General features: G+C 41.5%; 2 long non-coding RNA genes across 2 annotated transcripts; both read right to left on the minus strand.

Moving 5' to 3' along the window:
- Window positions 1-2294: 2294 nt before the first annotated feature.
- LOC122024937 lies at window positions 2295-2883 on the minus strand. The gene is made up of 3 exons (XR_006123542.1): window positions 2685-2883; window positions 2532-2597; window positions 2295-2308 (listed from the first exon to the last, which is right to left on the minus strand). It is a non-coding gene; the product is annotated as an uncharacterized LOC122024937 (long non-coding RNA).
- Window positions 2884-10005: 7122 nt separating this feature from the next.
- On the minus strand, window positions 10006-10713 carry LOC122024936. Its single transcript, XR_006123541.1, has 3 exons — window positions 10433-10713; window positions 10280-10345; window positions 10006-10056 (listed from the first exon to the last, which is right to left on the minus strand). It is a non-coding gene; the product is annotated as an uncharacterized LOC122024936 (long non-coding RNA).
- Between the last annotated feature and the right edge of the window lie 12416 nt (window positions 10714-23129).

Consider the following 23129-nt stretch of genomic DNA (forward strand, 5'->3'; position numbering starts at 1 on the left):
AACTCAAATTCATCATCTTCTGAGTCATGATTTTTATAGATGGGAGATCTTGCTCTTGCATTCATGGATGTGAAAAATTCTTTAAAGGCCTGCTTGACATGTTAGTGCTCAAGATATCTAAAAAAAATTATAAGAAAAACCAAAAAATGTAGAATTAAAGACAAGAAATAAAATGCATAATAAAAACTAGAAAGAAATGTAAAAAGAAAAAGAAAAATGTCTAGAGTAACTCATATGCTAATCAACTAATGTTAATCAAAAATAGTCCCCGGCAACGACGTCAAAAACCTGTTACGAACCATAAGTGTACAGTTACATTGTTAGTAATATAAAAAGATATCATATCCACAGGGATTGTTGATTAAGCATTAGTTAACTTCACACGGTGAATTATCTAGACAAACGTAAAATTGGTTGGGAAAGAAAACAAGAGAAAGAAAAGATGAAAGAAAGGGAATGGATCTTGAGAGGGGTTGAGCAAAGAGGATGTGAGAGATGATAGATTCTAGGATTTTGGTTTCCTTGTAATGCTAGGTGATGTTACATAGATTGCTTAGTTTCTATCCCCTATGCTCATGCTCTTGTAGGAAGTTAGATGCATTACCGACTCTCCCCTGTAGTGGATAAGCCAGCATGATCTCTTACTCTATGTACTATGCTACTAAATGGAAGTGATTCCTATGAACTCAATTAGCGGGGCTGTCACGCCCCAGAGGATTCCCTGTCCGAGAAAATTTCGGCAGCATCTCCCCTGTACGGTGGACAATCTAAAACTTTTCTACATCTCACAAATACCTCAGCCACAGGCAGCTGGAATAACAACAGTAAATAAAACATCACCACGCAGTTTATATATGTATTCAGCCTCTGGCTGTCACAACCACGCAGTTAATGAAAATAAACAACATAGTAATACTCTGACTCGAAATCAACCCTACTCAACTACACTCGTAAAGCCCAAATCCGATTTTTCTTACCTCTTCTGCCGTACAGGCAGGCATGTAGTAGAGTAAATCCAAATCATACTAAAAGTCCATCCAACGGAAAGATTCCATACAATATCCATATGTAAGTCCAAAACAAAACTAAAACAAAGTCTGATAGCGAAAAGCTAGAATGAAACAACAACTCAAAAACCAGCAGAGGAGTAGCACTACGTGCAGTGGGGACTAGCGACTGGAACTTCCTCCTGACAGCATCAACCTGAAAATAACAACAATGGAGGCGGGGTGAGTCCAACACTCAGCAGGTACAATTGATATGCAAAGTAAAGAAATAACACCTAACACTAATCATGCGTACAGTCTCCTGATATAAGAAAGATATAAATATGCATCTGAAATAAACAGGAGAGAAACTGTACTAACCAGGACCTGAGTATAAGGACAAACAGTCCGAGTGGTATAGGAATCCTGTATGCATGTCAAACATAGGTATCCAAATAATGTGCAGCATATAAATGCAGCAACCACAAACACAAACAATAAATGCATCATGCATATGATGCCAATGATGCGTCTTGGTCACCCCTGACGCCAGTCGATTATCTCATACAAAAATGAGGCCGAGTGGGTAGGGCTGTGACAACCGTGCACTCTGTCGTCACTACTCCTGATGTGTGACCGAGTGGACGGGATGCTGTCGGAGTACACCTATCCTCCTACCCCAAATCATAGATGGGGGAGCACAATGCTCTCAACTCCCGGTACACGATGACGGGGAGGAATCCCTACCGGATAACACGTTGTGTCACACTACCCATGAGCGGACCAACGGTGCCTAACAGAGTCCCTGCTGCAACACACTCTGCCTGAATCGACCACTAACCCATGAGTGGTGGTGTGTGCAGATCCATGTAACTGGCGATGTGCTCAGCAATAATGGAGCGGACTATCGCACAGCATGCAATCATGCAAATGATGCATGGCAATAACCATATAAACATCCTGACCTAATCCATATATATAGAAAAGTGCATCATAGGTCAACGAATCCAAAACAATCCAAAGGTATACAGAAAGTATAAAACCTAGGTCCTGAACATGGTCAAGCATGGCATATCACTACCCCCTATAAGCATGTATAGACAGGTAAAGTATACATGGGATGTAAAACAAATCAATCAATCAAACATGTACCAAGATTTGGGTAGTGATTAACCGGAATAGATAAGAAACATAATTAATGAAACATGTTAATTTCATTACTAAGCATATCAAAGACAACAAAGTCAAAAGTACCCGCCTCCAATAGAAAAGGTCCAATCCGAAATTGATCCCTCGTCGAGACACCATCTCGAATCAATGTCCTGTGCCAATCAATATATATATTTTTATTTAGTTAAAATTCATAAGAATTTAAATAGCTAAATAAAATCCACGAGACTAAATTAGGGAAAACCCTAATTAACATAACCAATTGCCTACCCCAAAATTAAATCTAACCCAGATATAACCTAATACCCTATACAAAATTATACAGCATGGAACATCCTCCATAGGAACCCAACCAAATTCACTAAACATGCTCACCTAAGTGTACGAATAATGATCAGATTCCTCAGCTCCAACAACAGCTTAATCCCGTTGACACCAAACCTAGATATCAATCAACCACATCTGTGAGTTATTTCTGCATCCAATCAATGATCAAATACAAAGAAACAACAAAGGTAAGCTGCTTACCTCACTCACCAGCAAGGGGAAAACCTAGGGCACGGCAGTGAAGAACAAATTAGGGCTCGGCAGATTTAGGGCAAGGAGCTAGGCTGCGATCAACCAAACAGCGCACAAGGGAGGCTGCAGTGGCCGATTGCTGATCCAGAGCACAAAAGAGGGCAGCAAGGCAGTGTTAGGGCACGGAAACAAGCAGTCTCCAGTGATGGTCGGCACCGTGCGATGAAGAGGTGAAGAGGTCAGGGAAGCAAGCGGTGGCCGGCGCTAGGGCTGTGGAGGGGCGGTGATGTCGGCCAGAAGGGAGGTCTCTGCCGGTGTCGCCGGCGCTTGGACAGGGAGGAGGAAGGAGGTCCCGGTGTGCGGCGAGTAAGAGCGGCAGTATGGCTCGCGGCTCGTTAGGGCACAACAGAAGAGAGTCGGCGTCGGCAGAGGAGAAGAAGAAGAAGAGGTTGTGCGCGCTCGGGAAGGAAGAAGAGGTAATGGCCGAGGCTTATACGCGAGGGAGGGAGAAGGAAAACGGCTCGGTGGTTAGGGCTCCGAAGGAGATGCCGCGCGGCGGCGTCGGGGAGAAGAAGGAAGGGGTGCGGGGACGGCTCGGGTTCGGCGACAAAAGCAAGGGAAAAGAAATAAAGAAATAAGAAGGAAAAGGATATATAAATATAATCTTTTCCTCGCTTAAATCGGGTAGCCTAAATAGGCTTTTCCGGACCCCGTTCTTGTCCCCGTTAACACGTCCATACGAGCTCCAAAAAATTCCCGAAAAATTTCCAAAAATTCCGGAAAATTCCCTTATTAATATTTGCCTATTTCCGGTATTTTACATTCTCCCCCACTAATAAAAATTTGGTCCCCAAATTTCAGTATCTACCATCAGCAAGTACTAGTAACAGATAATAGAGTATAAATGCTGAACGGTAATTAAATCACATACCTCAAGTGAAAAGATGGGGATATCGAGCTCGGATCGTATCCTCGAGCTCCCAAGTAGCCTCCTCGTCCGAATGATGCTGCCATCCGACTTTAACCAGCCGGATAGTCTTGTTCCGCAACTGACGCTATTTCCGGTCGAGAATCCGTACCGGAACCTCCTCATACGTAATGTCAGGCTGAACTGGAACTGGAATATCTGCCAGCACATGTGTCGGGTCAGGTACGTATCTCCTCAGCATAGATACGTGAAATACATCATGGACGCCTGACAGGGACGGTGGTAGTGCCAATCGGTAAGCTACTGCTCCGATCCTCTCCAAGATCTCGAAAGGACCAATATACCGCGGAGCTAGCTTACCTCTGAGGCCAAATTTCTTCACCCCTTTCGTGGGTGAAACTCGCAGAAATACATGGTCGCCCACAGAGAACTCTAGTGGTCTGCGTCTCCGATCAGCATAACTCTTCTGGCGGTCCTGTGCCTCTGACATCCTCCGTCTGATAGTACGGACCAACTCTACATCCTGCTGAACTCTATGAGGTCCCAACAACTGGGCCTCTCCAACCTCATCCCAAAGGACGGGTGTCCGATAAGGTCTACCATACAACGCCTCAAACGGTGCCATCTGGATAGCCGAATGGAAGCTGTTGTTGTAGGCAAACTCTACCAACGACAGATGGTCCTCCCAACTGCCTCCAAAATCCATAACACATGACCTCAGTAGGTCCTCTAACGTCTGAATGGTCCGCTCTGACTGTCCATCTGTCTGTGGATGGAAGGCTGTACTGAAACGGAGCTGTGTGCCCAAGGCCTGCTGCAGACTCTGCCAGAAACAAGACGTGAACCGTGGATCTCTATCCGAAATGATACTCAATGGAACACCATGTAGTCTGATAATCTCTCGGCAATACAAATCTGCTAATCGATCCAGGGGATCAGTCCTCCGAATCGCTAAAAAGTGCGCGGATTTGGTTAATCGATCAACGATTACCCAAATCGCGTCATGGCCTCGTCGTGTCCTCGGCAACCCTACCACAAAGTCCATGGTAATGTGATCCCACTTCCACTCAGGAATAGGAATCCGCTGAAGTAACCCTGCAGGTCTCTGGTGCTCAGCCTTCACCTGCTGACAAACAAGACACCTAGCTACGAAATCCGCGATGTCTTTCTTCATGCCGTTCCACCAATAGGAACGCCTCAAGTCTCGATACATACGGGTTCCGCCTGGATGGATCGCAAATCGAGAACGGTGTGCCTCCTGTAATAGCTCCTGTAAGACCGGATGAGACTGAGGTACGCATAATCTGCCTCGGAAGAATATAATACCCTCCTCGTCTCGTGTAAACTCGGTCTGCTGCCCGGAAGCTATCTGACTGCTAATAAACTGCAAATGCTGATCACTGGCCTGTGCCTCTCGGATCCTCGTCCTGATCGACGACTGAGCAACCATGGTAACAAGAATACCCTCGGTCCCTGCTCCTCAAGATCTAACTCCGAGAAACTCTGAATCAAGTCCGTGACTGAAATCCGGTGGCAAGCCAAAGTCCCTCTGGACTTCCTGCTGAGTGCATCTGCAACCACATTAGATTTCCCAGGGTGGTAGCTAATGGTACAATCGTAGTCCTTCAGGAACTCCATCCATCTCCTCTATCGGAGATTAAGCTCCTTCTGAGTAAAAATGTATTTGAGACTTTTATGATCAGTGAGAATCTCAAATGTGATACCGTATAAATGATGTCGCCATAGCTTCAGAGCAAAGATGATGGCAGCTAACTCCAAGTCATGAACTGGGTAGTTCTTCTCATGCTCCTTCAACTGACGAGAAGCATAAGAGACTACTCTGCCGTGCTGCATCAGAACAGCGCCCAAACCTTGTAAAGTACAAATCCATCCTCTCCAGAAGGTAAAACCAAAACTGGAGCCGACACTAATCTCTGCTTCAGCTCCTGGAAGCTGGTCTCGCAATCCTCGGACCATACGAACTTCACGCCTTTCCGGGTAAGACGTGTCAGTGGCATAGCAATACGCGAGAAGCCCTCGACAAAATGTCGGTAATATCCGGCCAATCCTAGAAAACTGCGAATCTTCTGAACTGACTTCGGCTGCTCCCAACCGGTGACAGCCTCGATCTTCTGAGGATCAACTGAAATACCTCTGCTAGAAACCACGTGTCCCAGAAAACCGACTGAGGATAGCCAGAATGCACACTTGCTGAACTTCGCGTACAGCTGATGTCGTCGAAGAATCTCCAAGACTGTGCGAAGATGCTGTGCATGCTCCTCCTCGGAACGAGAGTAGACCAATATGTCATCAATGAAAACGATAACAAACTGATCCAGATACTCCAGAAATATGCGGTTCATCAAGTCCATAAACACCGCTGGAGCATTGGTAAGCCCAAATGGCATTACCAAAAACTCATAATGACCGTATCTGGTACGGAAAGTTGTCTTCTGAATATCTGAGTCTCTGACCCTCAGCTGATGATATCCGGATCGCAGATCAATCTTAGAATACACTGATGTACCTCTGAGCTGATCAAACAAATCCTCAATCCGTGGTAATGGATATTTATTTCTGACGGTCACTGCATTCAGCTGCCTGTAGTCAATACATAACCTCATGGTGCCGTCTTTCTTCTTGACAAATAGAACTGGAGAACCCCATGGTGAAACACTAGGGCGAATGAATCCCCTGTCTAAAAGCTCCTGGAGTTGAACCTTCAGCTCGTTCAACTCTTTTGGTGCCATACGATACGGAGCTTTCGATGTCGGCGCGGTTCCCGGAATCAGCTCAATAGCGAACTCCACTGGCCTTCTGGGAGGCAAACCTGGCAGCTCCTCTGGAAATACATCTGGGTACTCCCGGACTACAGGAACATCGGAGAGCTGCGAACTACTACTGTCCTCAGTACTGATCAACGATAACAGAAAACCATGACAACCGTGAGACAGCAGCTTCTGCGCCTGAATCGCCGAAATAATCGAGATGCCGTCGTCTCTGATGCCAGTGAAACTCCACGAGGGTTGGTTCGGAGGCCGGAAGGTGACCACCCTCGTCTGGCAATCAACGGTAGCATGATATATTGACAGCCAATCCATGCCAAGTATGACATCAAACTCGACCATCTCCAATACTAGAAGATCTACCGTAAGTATCATGTTGCCAAAGTCTAACGGACAACCTCTGATCTCCTGGGTGACGTCTAAAGTATCACCGGAAGGTGGTTGCCGGTTCTGCTGAGAAAACCGGGAATGTCCTGAAGAAGACCGCCCTGATTTCTGAGGCCTACGAGACACCCCAGAAGTACCCTGACCTGACTGTCTGCGACTACTCTGAGGCTGTCCTGTCGCCTGAGTCTGCTGGACCTTCCCTGATGTCTGACCCGTATGCTTTCTTTTCCTGTCCGGATATGCTGTCTGCCGAGCTAACTCTATCATCAAAGCTCGATTCAATGCATCAGAGTAAGATGTAATCCCTAATCCGGCAAGCTGTACATGCAGATAACTCCCAACTCAGTATAAACCGATCATGCGAGTTCGTCCTCCGCAACTAACTCGACAAAACTGTACAACAAGGAATTCAGATATACTGGTCACCGAGCGATTATTCGCCTCAAACTCATAAAACTGGCGAGCCATCCGATAGGACAAGGAAAGAAACGGCTCAAAAGCCTCTCGAACTGGTCCATGTGACGCTATGCTCACCAATAATAGAACGAGTAATCCACCGTGCATTGCGCTATCCCATAAATGATAGGCGCCACCGCTTTCTCCCACTCGAGCAAGCCATATAGAAGAAAGTTCGCCCATAGTCTCTATCAATGACAGAGCCATACTCGGATCGAGATCTCCGCGAAAAGAGTGAAACGAGTCTTCATCGACCGCCGGCCGGAATCCTAGCTCGGCAAATGACAATATCGCTGAGTGGTCGGGACGGCCGCAGAATCAAGCGAAACACTGGAGCCGATACTACAGGTGGTACCGCGGAATAAACCGGAGGAGGAACTCCGGTGCTGCTGTATATACCGGAGCATAAGCCGCCGGTGGTACCGCCTGGGGAACAAAAGTGGTGGCAACTGGAGGTACGGTAGGAAATGGTACTGTAGGCACTGGGGGTACAGGTGCCACTGGTATAGGATACACTGTAGATCCAAGTGGTGGTGGCACTGAATACGTCGTAGGCTGCGCTGGAGCAGATGTCGGGTACACCAATGGTACCCCTGATGGTACGGTAAACAGGATAGGCGTGGATACCGTCGGTGTGGCCAAAGTAGGTATCTCCACAGGAGTTATCGGGATTTGAGAGCCCGATGCTCCCGCCGCATCCTGAGTCTGTGCCTGACTGACAGGCTCATCAACAGTGGGCATCTCTGGCATATCCAGAGATCCCGTGGTCCTCCCACGTGGTCGTCCAGCACCACGTCTCGCAGCAATACGTGTGGATCGTCTCATATCTGTTAAATTAAATTACAGATATTACTACAAGTATAAAAATCATAAAATAACAACATACCTATTTGCTGTCTGGAGATGTTCCGTCGCTGTCCAGTCCCCAATTTGACCTCAAAATTCCGAACGAGAATATCGCCGGAAATCCAATAAATCCGAAATGAAAATCCGAAACATAACCATATCGAAATCCGAAAATGCCCAGTTTGATTCGCAAACCTGGCTAATCCAAATATCCTGAATACCAACAACCGGTATCCGATAAATCTCCAGAACACCAAAAGTAGGTATCATAACCCGCTCTGATACCAAATAAATTGGTATCAGATAAATTCCGAAAATCCAAAATACGAAACAAAAGATCGTAAAACTTGGCTCTGATACCACTAAATTGTCACGCCCCAGAGGAGTCCCTGTCCGAGAAAATTTCGACAGCATCTCCCCTGTACGGTGGACAATCTGAAACTTTTCTACATCTCACAAATACCTCAGCCACAGGCGGCTGGAATAACAACAGTAAATAAAACATCACCACGCAGTTTATATATGTATTCAGCCTCTGGTTGTCACAACCACGCAGTTAATGAAAATAAACAACATAGTAATACTCTGACTCGAAAACAACCCTACTCAACTACACTCGTAAAGCCCAAATCCGATTTTTCTTACCTCTTCTGCCGTACAGGCAGGCATGTAGTAGAGTAAATCCAAATCATACTAAAAGTCCATCCAACGGAAAGATTCCATACAATATCCATATGTAAGTCCAAAACAAAACTAAAACAAAGTCTGATAGTGAAAAGCTAGAATGAAACAACAACTCAAAAACCAGCAGAGGAGTAGCACTACGTGCAGTGGGGACTAGCGACTAGAACTTCCTCCTGACAGCATCAACCTGAAAATAACAACAATGGACGCGGGGTGAGTCCAACACTCAGCAGGTACAATTGATATGCAAAGTAAAGAAATAACACCTAACACTAATCATGCGTACAGTCTCCTGATATAAGAAAGATATAAATATGCATCTGAAATAAACAGGAGAGAAACTGTACTAACCAGGACCTGAGTATAAGGACAAACAGTCCGAGTGGTATAGGAATCCTGTATGCATGTCAAACATAGGTATCCAAACAATATGCAGCATATAAATGCAACAACCACAAACACAAACAATAAATGCATCATGCATATGATGCCAATGATGCATCCTGGTCACCCCTGACGCCAGTCGATCATCTCATACAAAAATGAGGCCGAGTGGGTAGGGCTGTGACAACCATGCACTCTGTCGTCACTACTCCTGATGTGTGACCGAGTGGACGGGATGCTGTCGGAGTACACCTATCCTCCTACCCCAAATCATAGATGGGGGAGCACAATGCTCTCAACTCCCGGTACACGATGACGGGGAGGAATCCCTGCCGGATAACACGTTGTGTCACACTACCCATGAGCGGACCAACGGTGCCTAACAGAGTCCCTGCTGCAACACACTCTGCCTGAATCGACCACTAACCCATGAGTGGTGGTGTGTGCAGATCCATGTAACTAGCGATGTGCTCAGCAATAATGGAGCGGACTATCGCACAGCATGCAATCATGCAAATGATGCATGGCAATAACCATATAAACATCCTGACCTAATCCATATATATAGAAAAAGTGCATCATAGGTCAACGAATCCAAAAAAATCCAAAGGTATACAGAAGGTATAAAACCTAGGTCCTGAACATGGTCAAGCATGGCATATCACTACCCCCTATAAGCATGTATAGACAGGTAAAGTATACATGGGATGTAAAACAAATCAATCAATCAAACATGTACCAAGATTTGGGTAGTGATTAACCGGAATAGATAAGAAACATAATTAATGAAACATGTTAATTTCATTACTAAGCATATCAAAGACAACAAAAGTCAAAAGTACCCGCCTCCAATAGAAAAGGTCCAATCCGAAATTGATCCCTCGTCGAGACACCGTCTCGAATCAATGTCCTGTACCAATCAATATATATATTTTTATTTAGCTAAAATTCATAAGAATTTAAATAGCTAAATAAAATCCACGAGACTAAATTAGGGAAAACCCTAATTAACATAACCAATTGCCTACCCCAAAATTAAATCTAACCCAGATATAACCTAATACCCTATACAAAATTATACAGCATGGAACATCCTCCATAGGAACCCAACCAAATTCACTAAACATGCTCACCTAAGTGTACGAATAATGATCAGATTCCTCAGCTCCAACAACAGCTTAATCCCGTTGACACCAAACCTAGATATCAATCAACCACATCTGTGAGTTATTTCTGCATCCAACCAGTGATCAAATACAAAGAAACAACAAAGGTAAGCTGCTTACCTCACTCACCAGAAAGGGGAAAACCTAGGGCACGGCAGTGAAGAACAAATTAGGGCTCGGCAGATTTAGGGCAAAGAGCTAGGCTGCGATCAACCAAACAGCGCACAAGGGAGGCTGCAGTGGCCGATTGCTGATCCAGAGCACAAAAGAGGGCAGCAAGGCAGTGTTAGGGCACGGAAACAAGCAGTCTCCAGTGATGGTCGGCACTGCTCGGTCTGTGGCCGGCGGCAAGAGGTGAGGGGATGTGTCGGCGGCGGTGCTAGGGCACGGCGACGGCGGCCGACGCTGGTGATGTCGGCCAGAAGGGAGGTGTCTGCTCGGTGGCCGGCGCTTGGACAGGGAGGGGGACGGGGGTCCCGGGGGGCGGCGAGGAGGAGCAGCAGTAGGGCTCGCGGCTCGTTAGGGCACAATAGAAGAGAGTCGGCGTCGGCAGAGGAGAAGAAGAAGAAGAGGTTGTGCGCGCTCGGGAAGGAAGAAGAGGTAATGGCCGAGGCTTATACGCGAGGGAGGGAGAAGGAAAACGGCTCGGCGGTTAGGGCTCCGAAGGAGAAGCCGCGCGGCGGCGTCGGGGAGAAGAAGGAAGGGGTGCGGGGACGGCTCGGGTTCGGCGACAAAAGCAAGGGAAAAGAAATAAAGAAATAAGAAGGAAAAGGATATATAAATATAATCTTTTCCTCGCTTAAATCGGGTAGCCTAAATAGGCTTTTCCGGACCCCGTTCTTGTCCCCGTTAACACGTCCATACGAGCTCCGAAAAATTCCCGAAAAATTTCCAAAAATTTCGGAAAATTCCCTTATTAATATTCGCCTATTTCCGGTATTTTACAGGGGCAGCCCTATCACGATGCCCTCGGTCATACAACATAGAAATACACTAACACACAATAACATAGAAATAAAAATAGTGATTATGCCTGATCCCTTACTTCCTTATTGAGATTTGCTTCTCCTTTCAAGGTGATACCCTAAACATCCGTTAGCGGGGTAGTCCTGTCACAACATCCCTCGGTCATATAATCTAGGGTATTCCCCCTGTAACACCCATGGAATACTTAGCAAGATTTTAGATATATTTTTATCTTAATAAAAATAAATAGGCCTTATGTGTAAATTTGCAAAAAAAAAAATAATAAAACAAAATAGAACCAAAAAGAGATGACCAAGGCTTGAACCTTGGATCTCTTATTAGATATATGTAGATGTAAACCAATAGACCAAGAGAAGTTATTATTAAAGAGAGAAGTAACAATATAGTTAAGAGTAAGAGAAGAGTTGTGTTTTTTCATTGAGAAGAAGAAGTTAGAGTTGCCTTCTCCCTCTCAAAAGAAAAGAGGATTCTTGCTTCCTCTTTTCATTAAGGAGAAATAAAAGAAAGGAGAAGGAAAAATACATTTTCCCTTCCTTCTCTCATGAGGAATAAAAAGGAAATTAAGGATGAAAACTCATTTTCTCCTCTTCCTTCTCCCTCCTCCTCTTCACCGTGACCAAGACTTTCCCCACCTCTCCTTGCCGAAATCCAAAGCAAAGGAGGACCCCTCTCTAGGAAGGCTCCACAAGCAGGATCCCTTTTCCTTAAGCGAATAAGGATGTAAGTATTCCCTCACCTGTGGTACAAGTTGCTTACGGTGTTTTCGAAAGATTAGAACTCTTGGAAATAAAAATAAAAAGAAGAGAAGAAACCATGCTCATGAGTCTTAGTAGGAATTTAGTTAGGAAAGAAATTATGTGTGTGATGTTAAGCTTGATCTTCTTATTAAGATGTTTATTGACCTTCTTTTCCTTTTATAAGTTTCGGCCATGATGAGGATTTAGAGTTCATGAGGCTTAAAACTTAATCTAACATGCTCATGGATTTATTTATGATGTGTTATGAAATTTACTAGAGATTCATGTTCATATGTTGTTTAGAATTTATGTTCTTGCCTTGAGAAAGTTTTGGCTATGATGAAGATTTAGAGTTCATGAGGCTTAAAACTTAATCTAACATGCTCATGGATTTATTTATGATGTGTTATGAAATTGGTTAGAGATTCATGTTCATATGTTGTTTAGAAGTTATGTTATTGCTTGAGAAAGTTTCGGCCATGATGGAAATATTAGGGTTCATGAAACTCAAAACCTAAATTAGTATGCTCATAGACCTCTATATGATATGTTATGAAATTAGCTAGAGATTTATGTTTACATGTTGCTTATATGTTTACTTGTAAGCTTAAGAAGTTTCGGCCATGATAGAGTTTTAGGGTTTCATCAAGCTCTAAACCTAATTTAGCATGTTCATAGGCTTCCTCATGATATGTTATCAAATTGGCTAAGTACTTATGTTCAAAGGTTACTTATAAGTCTACTTCTTATTGTATGATGTTTCGGCCATGATAACTTTTTAGGGTTCATGAAGCTCAAAACCTAAGTTAGTATGCTCATAGACTTTCTTATGATATGCTATACAATGTGCTAGAAATTCATGCTTATATGTTGCTTAGAAGTCCATTTCCTACTTGATGAGGTTTTGGCCATGATGAATTTTTAGGGTTTCATCTAGCTCCAAACCTAATCTAGCATGCTCATAGATTTCTTTATGATATGTTATCAAATTGGCTAGGTATTTATGTTCATATGTTGCTTAGAAGTTCACTTCTTGTTGTATGATGTTTCGGCTATGAGGAGGTTTTAGGGTTCATGGAACTCAAAACCTAATTAAGTATGTTCATAAACTTCTTATGATATGTTATGAAATTTTGCTAAGTATTCATGTGTATGTTGCTTAGAAGTTATCTTTTGTTATGAACTCTATAATCTAGGACTCAAGGAAGTTTAAACTTAAACTTAGCAAGCCATGAATTTTCCTTATGATATGACATGAAAGTAGTTGCTGTTTTATGCTTATAAAGAACTTAGTTCATTCTCTTAAAGGTTCGGCCACAACCAAGTTAAAAGGCCCAGGAAGCTTAGAACTTATTACCTATGCTCATGATATTCTTTATAGTTTATGATATGAAATTAATTTAAGGTTCACATGCTTATATGTTGTTGTAACCTAAAACTTAGCAAGGTGACTCTCGGCCACCATATATAGCTAGGGTTAGAGACCCAATCATGACCTTACTAGGTGTCTCACATACTAGAATATGGACTAAGAGATGCTAGTATATGTTTTTTTCCATGTATGATTATGGTTGCCTACGATAATTCATGTACTTAATTAAGGATACTCATGGATTATGCATGATGATGACCCTTATGATGTTTAAGTATGCATGTTTTATGATAAGATCAGTAACATGTTGATTATGTATGTTATGAATTATGCATGATATGATTCTTATGATGAATATGTACTCAAGCATGTATGATTTCAAAGATGTTGTATGCTCATTTATGTAAGATTATGAACCAAGCATGATAATGGTTTTATATGATGTCTATGTGCCAAGAATGTATGCCTTATGATATGATAAGAAAATGACAAAGAGTTGCTTCCCTTAAGTTGGGATTAAGAGCACTCTTCATGTTAAGACAAGAGCATGACATCTATGATGATATGATATGATAGTTATGATGATATGATTGTTGGTTGCTACTCGGAAAGCCTAGAGGTTCCACTGTACAAAAATTTTGTACAAAGGTCTGAACCTTTTCCTAGCTACCATGTGTTCTTTTAAATTAAATTTTGGATCGCCTGCGAAACTTAACACGTTTGATCCAAAACTTAATCTATTTGTTCTTTTAGGTTTTGACTTGGATCTCCTGCGGAACTTAACACGTTCGACCCAAATCACCTTAAGTTATTAATTCCATTAAATATTAATTTCCATAATCGGTTCCAAGTACTGACGTGGCGAGGCACATGACCTTCTTGGATATGGGAGCAACCACCACCGACTAGACAAAACCTTTTATAGAAATCTAATATTTAATTTCCTAAAATAACTTTAGGTTAACCGAAAAGAACAATCAAATCACAAGGAAAAAAAAACACAACTTCGAAAAACATATTCGAAATACTAGAACGTAAGCCTCTTGTATTTGGTATTATTTCCATAAATAACTAGTATGATGCGGAAAGGAAAAATTACTAGTTATACCTTCTAGAAAGACCTCTTGATCTTCTACCGTATTCCTCTTCTAACCTCGGACGTTGTGTGGGCAACGATCTTTCGAGATGAGAAACCACCAACCACCTTCTTCTCCTCCTAGCTAGGTTCGGCCAACAATAAGGAAGCTTCACCAAGGAAGAAAATCAAAACACCAACCAAGCTCTAAGAGATGCTAGCTTTCTCTCCTTCTTCTTCTTCTTCTCCAAGTAGTATCCGGCCACCACGAGAGCTCCAAGGGGAGAGAGAGGTTCGGCCACCACAAGAGGAAGAGAGGGAGAGGATGATGATGGCCGGCCACACCAAGGAACAAAAGAGGGAGAGAAATAATTAAGGTTCACCTTATGAAGGCACCCCCACCCCTTCTTTTATATTCCTTGGCCTAGGCAAATTAGGAAATTTAATTACAATAAAATTTCCTTAATTTCCTTGACATGATTTAATTGATAAAAATAAAATAAAATTTCCCAAATTAAACTATATTGGCCGGCCACCACATGGAGAAATAAATTAAACAAGTTTTAATCAACAAATTAAAACTTCCTAATTTGTTTCCGGAAATTTAAAAATTAAAATTTCTCTTCAAAAATCTCTTCATGGTTGATAAAAAGAAATTTCCATAATTTTAATTTTACAACATGTGAATAATTTTTTTTAAAGAGAAAATAAAATATCTCACCAATCTACAAATAAGGAAAGAGATCTAATCTCTTTCTTTAATCTTTTGTAGATCTTTTACAAGAGAGATATTTTAATTTTAATTCTCTTTAATAAATTATATCTTCCACATAATAAAAATTAAAATTAAAATTCTTTTTAATTTAATATGGCCGGCCCCTCTAGCTTGGGTTCAAGCTAGGGCCGGCCACCCCAATTCATGCTTAGGCCTGCCCTAGGTTCCCAAGCTAGCTTGGCCGGCCCCCTTTAGGTGGGTATAGAAGGTGGGTATAATACTCTATAAATAAGAGGCTACGATAGGGACCGAGAGGAGGAATTGGTTTTGGTCTCCCGATAAAATTAAGCATCCCGTGTTCGCCCCGAACACACAACTTAATTTTATCAATAATAATTCATTCCACTAGAGAACTATTATTGAATTACCGCACCAATCCCAAATTACATTTTTGGGCTCCTTCTTATTATGAGTGTGTTAGTCTCTCTGTGTTTAAGATATCGAATGTCCACTAATTAAGTGAGTTACTGACATCTCATTTAATTAATATCTTAGTACAAGAGTAGTACCACTCAACCTTATCATCATGTCGGACTAAGTCCACCTGCAGGGTTTAACATGACAATTCTTATGAGCTCCTCTTGAGGACATTATCAACCTAGTATCTCTAGGACACAGTTTCCTTCTATAATCAACAACACACACTATAAGTGATACCATTTCCCAATTTATCGGGCTTATTGATTCATCGAACTAAATCTCACCCATTGATAAATTAAAGAAATAAATATCAAATATATGTGCTTATTATTATATTAGGATTAAGAGCACACACTTTCATAATAACTGAGGTCTTTGTTCCTTTATAAAGTCAGTATAAAAGAAACGACCTCAAATGGTCCTACTCAATACACTCTAAGTGTACTAGTGTAATTATACAGTCAAGATAAACTGATACCTAATTACACTACGACCTTCTAATGATTTGTTCCTTTCCATTTTGGTCGTGAGCTACTGTTTATAATTTATAAGGTACTGATAACATTATCTTCTGCATGTGACATCACATGCTATGTTATCTACAATATAAATTAATTGAACAACTACAAACAAATGTAGATAATTTGACCAAATGTGATTCTTTATTCAAAACAAATGTTTACAAAAACTTAGGCTTTCAGTATACACTCCAACAATGATATGCATGACATGTACTTTACTTTGTATGACTTGTACCAAGGGTGGGCTCCATAAGCGCCCCTAGACCGACGGACTATGAACGGGTCTAGTAAAAAGGGATGGGCTCCTTAGTACACCCCTAGGCCGATGTACTATGAACGGGGTCTAGATCCCTAGTAGGTTCGGGGCTAGCTACCCTGTCCTAGGGATTGCGCGCATTTATGTATGTATATGGTACAAGCCGGGCCCTTATGATGATGATACTATGTTCAAGTATTAAAAAGATATGTTTAAAGACATCTTGCTCCCGACATGGCATATGTTTTAAAAGGACATTTTGCATAATGCACCCATGAATATATGATATGTTTCCTTATGTTTCATGTAATCTGATGATATGTTATGTTTCTCATGACTCTTCTTATATGTTTCCTTGATTTATGATATGTTAGAAACATGGTTCATAAGGATATGTTATGATCAGAAATTATGCTCACATTTCATATTGATAGATGATTATGTTTTCAATAATGATATGCTTATATGATTATGCTTGAGATACGGTTTTTGTGAGTAGGAAAGAATCTTACTGAGCTCGTGTGCTCATAGCTTACTTCGTTGTACCACAGATAAAGGCAAGGGATGGATGACCTAAGGGAGCTGCAGGAGAGGCAAGGAGGTGTGTGTGGCAGTGGCTCGGCTGAGACAAATAAGACCTGCTATAATATTTTGTTATGTTTGAGATGAACCATTTGTATTTGTATTACATTCCAGTATAACTTTATGATATTTCCGCTGCCTTATGTTATAAGAAAGAAAATTTTAAATATGCATGTATCCTGGAATAGTTAAGTAAGTAAGTAGCCCCGTCCCTTTGAGTAGCAGGAAGGGCGGGCGTTACACCCCCTACGTGATTAACAATTCTACACAACTATTTGATAAAACATGCTAAAGATATATATAAGCATTCACACACACACATCATCAAACATGAACAAGGCATTAATAAGTCATTGAATAGAAACATGGCAAATCTATATAGTTTTACATATCCATCACATCACAAATACTTCCTACATCCTAGATCTGGAGATCTACTCCATTGCAAAGGAAGAACAACCCCAAAACATAAAGTAAATCATACTTACAACCCTAGGTGTGATAAGAAGGGGAAGAAGAGATGCTTATCGATGATTCTGATGTCTTGGGGATGCCTCCTTACTCCGGAGATGGACAGATCGTGAAGGAATGGAGGAGAATGAAGCTCTAGTGTTTCCCCCTAAGGGGAGAATCCTTCCCCAAGAAGACGGATGAAATCCCAAACCCAAGATGAGTCAAAGAATGGGGATCTTGACCCTTTTATACCTCCTCCAAGATGCCTAGGAAAACTAGGATTACAGAGGTCTGGTAAATCAAAATTTTCACCCATTAAACCAGGTTTTCTCATGATTTACCCTGAACTAATCTCTTGAAATTATCTTCAATCTGATACTTGGATCGAGCCCTGGATCCAATCGAGTCGAAAGTTATGACGATTTAAATTTAGTCTGCAGTCTAGGCGGAGGTCCAGTTGAACCCGCGGTTAGGAAGCATGGTCGTGCCATTTAGTATGGGAAAACAATGTTATCTCTCTGTTGGATCTAAAGAAAAGTTGTAGATCTTGAAGTTAGCTACGTTTCAGTATAAAGAACAGCCCGAAAATCCAACGGAACACAAAGTTATGGCCATTTTACGATCAATCTGTAATCTACTCAGAATTCAGCACAACTCTGTTTTAGCGTGGCATGGCCCCATGTTCTTCGTCACACGGCCGTGTGGAATCCACACGGCCTCACCCAACTTTGAGTCACATGGCTATGTGGCTCACACGGTCATGGCCTTCTTCCTCTCTTCCAAAGTCACACGGCCATGTGGATTCACATGGCTGTGGCCTTCCTCGCCTTTGGTAAGTTGACACGGTCGTGTGGGCCACACGGTCGTGGTCTTCTTTATCTCTGGAACATTGGCACGGCCGTGTGCTGCCTGACCATGAGGAAGCTGAAATGGCCGTGTGGCTCACACGACCGTGGCTTGATTACCTCTGATGGGGGAGCATAGTCGTGTGGGTCACACAGCCTTAGCTTGATTTTTTCCAAAGTTGTTCTCATGTGCGTTTTCATTCCATTTTCGCTCCAAATAGCATCCTGTCAATAAAAATAAGAAAAGAGCATATCTCCTAACTGTTGGGTTTTTCGGGCTGCGAAAACCGCTTTTTCACGTCGCAGAAACCCTGAAACTCCCTAGCCAACGGATCCTTGCAAAGAATTTTTTTTGAAAAACTACGAGTACGAGTTTACCTAGATCTACACTTAGATCTACATGGAGAAAATCTTATACCTTCGATGCGTGCCCTTCGCAAGTCCCGCTTGTCCAAGGAGGTGCCAGATCTCTAGTTGTCAAAGTAGACAACTCTCTAGAAGTATCCACACGAACAAGATGTGTTCTCTAACACAAAAGGATGGAGAAGAGAACACCACAAGTGTGCTAGCACTTCTTGATGCTCTCGGATGGGATTGGAAGAAGAAGAAAGGAAAAGAAGAAAACACACTCCTCTAAAATCTCTATGTGACTTTCACTAACCTTCCTTCTTGGATTAGATTCACTCTCCTTTCTTCTCCCTTGCTTGATACCCACGACCAAGAGAAGAGAAGAAGCAAAAAGAGAGCTTGAGGAAGAAGATGATGTGAATGTGAGTGAATGAAAAATTCATTCTCATTCAAAACCAAAAAGGTAACCCCCATTCTCATTAAATATGGCCATTAAAGAGAATAGATTTGTAACCCCCATGAGGTGGCACACTTTGATGATGTGGCACATCATCATTAGTCCTCCTAATGCCAAATCACTAATGATGTGACAAATAGTCAAGTCAAACTTGACTCTTCCTCTTCCTCTCAAGTCAAGTCAAACTTGACTTAATCTCTCTCATGGTTCATCTAATCCAACCATTTAATTCAAGCCAATTTAATATAATGAATCTAATTCATTTAATTAAATTGATTCAATGAGTCATAATCTAAATTAGACTCATTGAACACATAAATCAACTTGAGTCCAACCCAATTAGCCCAATTAGGATTACTCTTAATCCAATTTGATTCATCACATGAATCTAATCCTCTTGGTTCATCATATGAACCTAATCTCCATCCACTTATTCTTTGTGTGTGACCCAATAGGTTCTTGTAATGTTGGCAATGCCCCTAAACCCATTTAGGACCATAAGTAATGAGCGGTATCTAGCAATACATCATTACTACCCAATGTTACAAGAATGTTGAGATCCAACATCACCTTGTGACTACTAATTGTGACTCCTCACAAAATATGACAAGTGTCCTTCTATCCTAGACATCTAGATTGATCAATGTGAGACATAGACCGTGTTATCCTCAGATCAATCTAAATCCTGAACTCCAAGTAGACTCACTAAATCAAATGAGCTCAATATCTCATATTGACTCATTTGGGCATGGCCATGCACTTCGTGGTCTTACTCTATCAAGAATACCAATGTCTCTCCCGTCATATAGGAGGGATAGATCCCATCTACATCACTCACATCCCTCCCCATAATTTGTTACATACCCAGTAATCGCCTTTATAGTCCACCCAGTTACGGGTGACGTTTGACGAAACCAAAGTACATTACTCCTTATGTAGGGAACCATGGTGACTTCAGGTCTAAGGACTAGTAGTCATACTCATAGCCACATGAAAAAGTATATAACACTCATATAACGATCCATGATACTTTCTCATGGCGGGTCATTCAGTATACATTCTCTAATGCATACCCATGTGTCAACTTGATATCTCTATATCCATGACTTGTGAGATCAAGTCATCGAGTTGACCTACATGCTAGTCTTATTGCATTAACATTGTCCCTGAATGTTAATACTCGACTAGGAATGATTAAGAGTAGTGTTCCCTATATCATCTCACTATCGGTTCAGCTAACCGATTGATATAGGTAAGAATCTTCTACTCTTGGATGTTATTATACTTAGTTTATTTGGCACCAATACAAGTAAGTATAATAAACAAAAACCAAATGCCTTTATTTATATAGAATATGATACAATAAGTCCATAATACAATCATCAAATGATTGGCTCTAGGGCTCTAGCTAACACTAACAAAATATAATGGAAGTATGACATTATAAAGAACTAGGGTGCAATAAACATACATTATACTAATGAAATACAAGTAGATGTGTGTCCAAATATACATAAATGTGTATATAATCTACGCACATCAATGAGTGAGTCACCACTAACTAGAACAGAACAAAAAAAAACAATTCGCCGCCTTCTCAAATCTGTTCAGATTCCATAGCTATCATACCAAATCGTAAATAATTTAAAGGATGATTTAAAGTCTTAAAAATCTGCTCCAAATCCTAGGCTAATTTGAAGAAGCGAGACCACAACTGAACGTGACTCTCAACCTACAAAACTGTCCAACAAGTCCACAACCAACACAAGAAGCAAAAGAACAATGGAAAACGGATTTCATTTTCAAATCTGAACTGAAATTACTACAGCTAACACCAGAAGAAAAACACAATGAAAATATAGATTTCACTTTCCAGTTCATTCCGGCAGTTAAATAAACATCACAAAAAATAGTACATTAACCCAAAAATGGATTTCATGCTATCAAATCTATTCTAGAAGATCCATCCACTTCGAAAAGGACAAAAGAACATAGGAAATAGAACAAATCACAACTTCCCAAATCCAAAATTAGAAATCGACGCAAAACTAGTCCATGGTCATCATCGAAATCTCTTCACACGCCTACTCCCATTCCCATATATTCATGAACACATACCTATAGAAGATATTACACTTGCCTTTCGCCTTTAGTGTCGCCGATCAGAGCTTGAACCCACGGGATGATGCGTTAGCAGTGAAGGGTAGTCGCGGAAGATCGACGATGTTCACCGAGGAAATCTCTGGTGTGGTGGCGCTGACCGACTGGGCTTAGGGAATAATGATGGGCTTTGGGATGAGGGAGAAAAAGAATCGGTGATAGAGGATGAGGGAAATGAATAGGGATTAGATTTTAGGCTTATATTCCTTGGATAATTAAATTCCAACTTTAGGTTAATAGAATCTATTAACCCCTACTCAATTGATGATCTAAATAGACTCCCTCAAAGCCTTATAGGTTTCTCCCCATCAATATGTCATATGAACTCCGTTTAATTTTTTAAAAATTTCTAGACTTCTAATTATTCAATAGAAAAATTTCTAAATGAATGGTCATTATTTTGTATTTTATTATTATTATTATTATTATTATTATTATTATTATTATTATTTATTACCAAATTACCCTCGTCCCAGTAAACATCAAACTAGCTTAGAAAGAATATTCAAATTCCTCATTTTTAAACATTTGATGCTAGTGGAATCTTACAAAACATGTACAACACTCCCTCAATGAGCAGCTTATGAATATGATACTTCAAACCAGATAGCTGAGAGGAGATCGCTAGGTAGACCGCCTCTCATCGATACTTGCTTAGCTTGAGAGAGTTGGGCAATTCCATTTGCCACTGATCGGGAAGGTCACTAGATGGGCAGGTCGGAGATAGAAGTAGTGAGGCTTTCATCCTTTATTAGATGAGGCCATTTTATTGAAAAATACCGCACCCACTCGGGCTTGGAAGATAAAAACGTCTGGCTCAGATTTCTTTGGATAATAGAAGTAGTGGAAGACTCGGAGTGCAAGGGGACTCAGTATAGATGGAACAATATGATGACCCCACGTAGTAACCTAATAGAATTAGGTGCTAATTGTTGCAAAGGGATATGAAAATAAGAGCAAGTTTCAGAGAAAAAAGAGTGCAGAGGAAAATGATTATCGACCATGAACTGGTCCTTGAAAAAAGCAAGAAAGTTGGGCGGAGGAAGATGGGAGTGGTTGTAACTAGAGGGGATGAAGATACGATGATCAGGAGGAATGTGATAGGAAAGACGCATATGCTCCACATCCTCGCCATTGAAGTCAGAGGTGGTGGAGGTATACTAGAGCTCATAGATAGCAATGGGTGGAGTGGAAGCCATGAAAGAGGAAAAAATGATGAACGGAGGATGGAAGAAAATGAACTTATGATAAAAGCAAAAAGTGGGAGAATCGCCAGTGACAGCGAAGAGGAGAAGGTGAAGATGATTGATAAAACAATAAAGTTGCAACGGAAGGTGAAACTTAAAAATCCTAGTGACGGTCGCTCTCAACCTTTCGATCAAGGGGAGGAAGGAGAGAGGTTTAATCTAGATCATTGAATTTAAATTACTAGCTTTTACATCGAATCTCAACAGTCACCTGTCACATCGGATATTCCTTAGCGCAGGCATGCGACATGTGTCAACATGACACATACTGTATTTATGAGGGATGGAAGACAATAAACAAGCTAATGATAAAAAAGTGCGCTCATCATAGAGGGCATTAATTAGTCAATGACATTCCTTGTTTCCTAGGTGACAAGATTATGCCAGCTTGAGTAGAGTAATGATACGAAGAAGGAGTGTTTGGTCGGGAGGTGAAAGACACTAGAATCATCAACAAGTGTAGCATCGGCTTGAACCAGGTGTCAAAACAAAGAGCGCAAATGTTCGATCAGAAGATAGGGGGACACCAACAACATAAGTGTATAGTTAGTCGGACTGGCAATCTCATTCGACTAGACTTGA

The sequence above is a fragment of the Zingiber officinale genome, chromosome 9B, assembly GCF_018446385.1.
Source record: "Zingiber officinale cultivar Zhangliang chromosome 9B, Zo_v1.1, whole genome shotgun sequence".
Lineage (NCBI taxonomy): Eukaryota > Viridiplantae > Streptophyta > Magnoliopsida > Zingiberales > Zingiberaceae > Zingiber > Zingiber officinale.